This window comes from Lutra lutra, chromosome 4 (genome assembly GCF_902655055.1).
Source record: "Lutra lutra chromosome 4, mLutLut1.2, whole genome shotgun sequence".
In the NCBI taxonomy this organism is placed as follows: Eukaryota; Metazoa; Chordata; class Mammalia; order Carnivora; family Mustelidae; genus Lutra; species Lutra lutra.
This window is the reverse complement of record NC_062281.1, coordinates 102,179,400-102,184,470: the sequence shown is the minus strand read 5'-3', so window position 1 is coordinate 102,184,470 and position 5,071 is coordinate 102,179,400.

Sequence of the window (5,071 nt, the reverse complement as noted above, 5' to 3'; positions counted from 1 at the left end):
AAGAACATGAATGCTAGATAAGAACTAGAAGGCGCCACCTTCCGCACCAGATGCTAACTAAATAACTATATTTTAGGAATTCGTTTTTTATATTCTAAAGTAATAGATGTTCAGAATGTTTAAGGTCCAAAGAGAATGTGTGGATTGCCTGGTCTATTTTCTTTCACAGACAGGGAAGTGAGCCCTTAGAGGATTAAGCGGACTTTCCCTGGGTAATTATAGAATAAAGACTAGAATCCAGCACTTCTGTTTCTGTGTCCAGGCCTCTCTCCCGTATACGACACCACCTGTCATCTCTGGTTGTTCTCCTTGCCCAGAGATGAGAAGGAGCTCCCCCTGGGTATGCCAGAATTGCCTGCAAGATTACCATTTTGCTATTCTTTTTTATTTTGTTGTGCTAAGCTAGTCACCATAAAATACATCATTAGTCTTTGATGCAGTGTTCCAAGATTCATTGTTTATGCACCATACCCAGTGTTCCATGCAATACATGCCCTCCTTAATACCCACCACCAGGCTCACCCATCCCCCCACCCCCTCCCCTCTAAAACCCTCAGTTTGTTTCTCAGAGTCCACAGTCTCTCATGCTTCATCTCTCCCCTTGATTTCCCTCAATTCATTTTTCCTTTCCTTTCCTAATGTCCTCCATGTTATTCCTTATGTTCCACAAGTAAGTGAAACCATATGATAATTGACTCTCTCTGCTTGACTTATTTCACTCAGCATAATCTCCTCCAGTCCCATCCATGTTGATACAAAAGTTGGGTATTCATCCTTTCTGATGGCTGAGTAATATTCCATTGTATATATGAACCACATCTTCTTTATCCATTCATGAGTTGAAGGGCATCTCAGCTCTTTCCACAGTTTGGCGATTGTGGCCATTGCTGCTACGAACATTGGGGTGCATATGGCCCTTCTTTTCACTACATCTGTATCTTTGGAGTAAATACCCAATAGTGAGATCGCAGGGTCATAGGGTAGCTCTATTTTTAATTTTTTGAGGAATCTCCGCACTGTTTTCTAAAGTGGCTGCACCAGCTTGCATTCTGGATGTGCAGAAAGGGGAACCCATTTTTCTATTCTTGGCTAGGAGAGAGTGTAGTGTATCATGGGGCACAGAGCTGGTAACATCCTGCATCCGCCCCAAGCCCCACATGGTACCCACTCCAAGTTCACAGCCTCCAATCTGGTAAGGAAGCCTCAGGGTATTTGTGGCAGTGCAATTGCTGTCAGCTGAGAAAAACATTTCCCCATTATCTGTTCTGCAGGAAGCCACAACTCCCAGCCTCCCAAATGGGGAAGAGGAGCTGTGGGGTGGAACTGGCTTCTTATTTCCACTGAGCCATGGCAATGAGACTTTCTCCAAGCTAGTGAGGCCTGCAGGACTGGAGGGGCCACAGCCCTGGGCCTACAACTAAAAACAAACCCCAACACTGGCAAGGGAACCAGGAGCCTGGCCCCCTGGATCAGGGCTTTTCTATCCATAGGGTTGGACCAAGAAGCCACGAAGCCACGAAAAGGGAGATAGGATGAGCCCCACCCCTGCATTATCTGAGCAGTTCTGCTTTCTTCTATCTTAGTTATGGCTGTTCCATTTTAAGCTTTATTTGAATGAAGAGAGTTTTGCTGCTAAATATGTATACTTACACATATATAACACACACACAACATTTTTTTTAAGCTAGACCTTTTCAATTTAGCTTCCCTTACTTTTCCTGGTGGAAAGATACACAAAATTGGGGAGTTCACAGTTGGATTAATTTATGCCCTGTAAGGCCAAGGACAGTTGGTATGCCCTGATGGAGAGGAGAATAAGGAGAGAGTATTTACAGAAAGCCACAGCTTCTGGGGTGACTAGCTTCTACAGATGATTTTGTGTCACAGTTACCTGCACAGTATTTTTTTTTAAGATTTTATCTATTTATTTGAGAGAGAGAGAGACAGCACATGAGAGAGAGGAGGTGCAGAGGAAGAGGTAGAAGCAAACTCCCAGCTTAGCAAGGAGCCTGATACAGGACTCGATCCCAGGACCCCGGGATCACGACCCAAGCTGAAGGCAGATAGTTAACTGACTGAGCCACCCAGGTGCCCCACCTGCACTGTATTTTTTAAGCCTCAAAATCTTTATAACTGACTTGTCATCTGTAAGTCGGGTCTCAAAGCGATATTTGCCAGTGACATTCCCAGGCTTATCGAGGATACCTGTTCTTGTGGGGCACAGGATACCCCAAGTTAGCATGGCCACACTTGGACATATTTGTACTTTGAGGCTTAGAAGTGAATTAGCCTGCAAAAGGAGCCTTTTGTCACTCTGAGGAGAAGCAAGGGGGATGCTACTTAATGAGCTATGAGCTCCTGATTCTTGTCCTAGGGCAGTGCAGTCCTTTGCTGATGGATGGGAGGGAAGGTAGATATACAATCAAGGCGGGATGGAGGGGTCAGGAGGGGAATTCATAGCTGCTTCAGACAACACAGAGAGTAACGATGTTTGCAGACAGAACTGTCACTCTGCTCTCTCTGAGCTCGGGCTCATTTCATCTGTGCTATAGTGTCATACGGTCTCGGTGGGTTCTCATGTATCCATCCCCACTTGAGTTCAAAGAAGATAGAACTCTAACAAGACAGCCATAACTTCCATGTGGAAACTGCAAGTCTTTGGCCCAAGGGGAACACTTCTTAGGCACTGGGTGTAGAGCTTACTTAACAAAAACAAAACCAAATCGAAAACCTAAGGGGAAACCAGGGAGGAACTGTAAGCTGGGGAACGACGTGATTCAATTATCATTTTTAAAAAGATTTCCTTGTCAGGGTTGAGTGAGAAAACACCCAGGCTGATCTTGCAGGAGCCTGGGATGCAGTGAACCAGGTGAGAGATAAGGATTAGTGTATGGCTCTGGAGTTGGACAGAAGTTGCCTGACTGGAGAAATAGTGAGGGAAAGATACAAATTCTAGGACTTGGTGGACGGTCATATGCCACGATGTGGGAAAGAGGCTAGCCCAAGAGGAAGCCTGACTTGGACAACAGGGCAATGAGTGGAGCCTTTCCCTGAGATGGTGAATACGGGAGAGGAGGAGGTTTCAGCAGGAGAATGCCTGGCTTCCCAAGCTGAATGTCGTGTAGGGGATTTCAAGCACGTACGTGGAGCTCAATGAGAACTTGGATCACACACATAGATCTGTGACTCTTGGGCACAAAGAGATAGTAATGGAAGCCACAGAGAATGGGAGCCTGGCAAGAAATCTTTTCTTAGACCCCCGACTGCAGGGACCCGTCATGGTGATAGCAGTCCTGAGGGAGGGGCACTGACTCCTCAGACTGATACCAGATGAAGAGAGGAGAATTGATGACAGCATTTCCTACAGTGCAGTGATGCTGAAAAACTGTTCCCTGAGAAAAACTGTACACACACACACACACACACACACAAACACACACACACTTGCTGTTCCATGATCTCATAAGTTTGGAGGAATCTGTGTACTTAGAGAACATTAAGGACTGACATGTTCTGCAGTCAGGATCCATTTCCCCTTGAACTCAGCATTCTCCACAAGCCAGCCCTGGTCAGAGGTGATTGCAGAATCTGGATGTGTCAGGGTAAAGGAAGACAAGAGAGAGCTTGCTTTCCCAGATGCGTGTTTCTAAGTCAGTCACTGGGGAGAATGTCCAGGTCTTCCTTTATCAGATTAAAAAAAAAAAAACTGTGGCTCAGTGGTAGGTTCTGCATTTCACTGCTGACTCGGGATATGTTGGGGTTATCACTTAGCCCTTAACGGTTTCGTTCTAAGAAAATCTGCATAGACAAAAGCAGAGAGAAAACTGGAAATAAGATTTTCAAAATCTACTGGTCATAGGGTTTCTAAAATAGCATTCTCTGTAGACTATGAATTTGAGTCCCAGCTGCTATAACTTTTTCTTAAAGGTTTTATTTATTTATTTTTAAAGAGAGAGCGGGGGAGAAAGAGAGTGCACAAGCCAGGGTGGGGGGCAGGTGCAGAGGGAGAGGGAGAAGAAGACTCTGCATTGAGCATGGAGCCCAATGTGGGGCTCAATCCCATGACTCTGAGATCATGACCCGAGCCAAAATCAAGAGTGGGTCACACAGCTCACTTAGCCACCCAACCCCCCCCCCAACGTCTATTTCTTAGCTGTATAATCTTGTGCTAAATAAATAACTTCTTTGAGCCTCTGTTTTCTCATCTATAAATGGGGAAATAACGGTAACTATCTAGCGGGATTATTATTAGATGTTGCCATTAATAAACTGAAGTTGAGATTTGCTCAGGTCCACAGAGCTAACAGACATAAAGCTGGGATCGAAACTCAGAAGTTTGGGTTCTAAATCTGGGGTTTCCTTTACTAACCAAATCATTTCTACCAGTGTCCCTTGGATTGTGCCTTGGGGTTTACCCTTGGCAATGTCCTTATGCAAGGCAAGTCCAGCTTCCAAGACACAGGTGTCTGAAAATGGCATCCCAATCCAATAGGAAACTAGAGATCTTCTGGAAGGCAGCTGGAGGGAGGGTGGGGAGAAGGCTGAGAGGCTTAAGAGACATTCCTGTCTCAGTCCTAGTAAACTTCCAAAAATAATTATTCTTGGGTTCTACTCCAGTTTCCATTTGCCAAACGGAGGGCCAGGCATACTTCTTCTAAAAAAAAAAAATACTTCATTTATTTATTTGAGAGAGAGACAGAGCATAAGCAGGGAAGAGGGAGAGGGAGAAGCAGACCCCCTTGCTGAGCAGGGAGCCCGGCGTGGGGCTCGATCCCAGAACCTTGGGATCATGACCTGAGCCAAAGGCAGATGCTTAACTGACGGAGCCACCCAGGTGACCCAGGCATACTTACTCTTGAACAATCCACACATTGAGTGTGGATTGAGTTGCCATCTTGATTGAGAAGCGCTGACTTTTTCTAGACAGAAATTAATGCCAAAATCATCCCAGAACCCGCCAGGGCTCACCGATGAGTGCCTTGACCAGCTTGGTCTTTGACTTTTCCAGTGTTTCATAGAAACAAGTTTACATATTTGGGTGGGTCATGAGAGTAGGTGTCTAAAAAGCCAC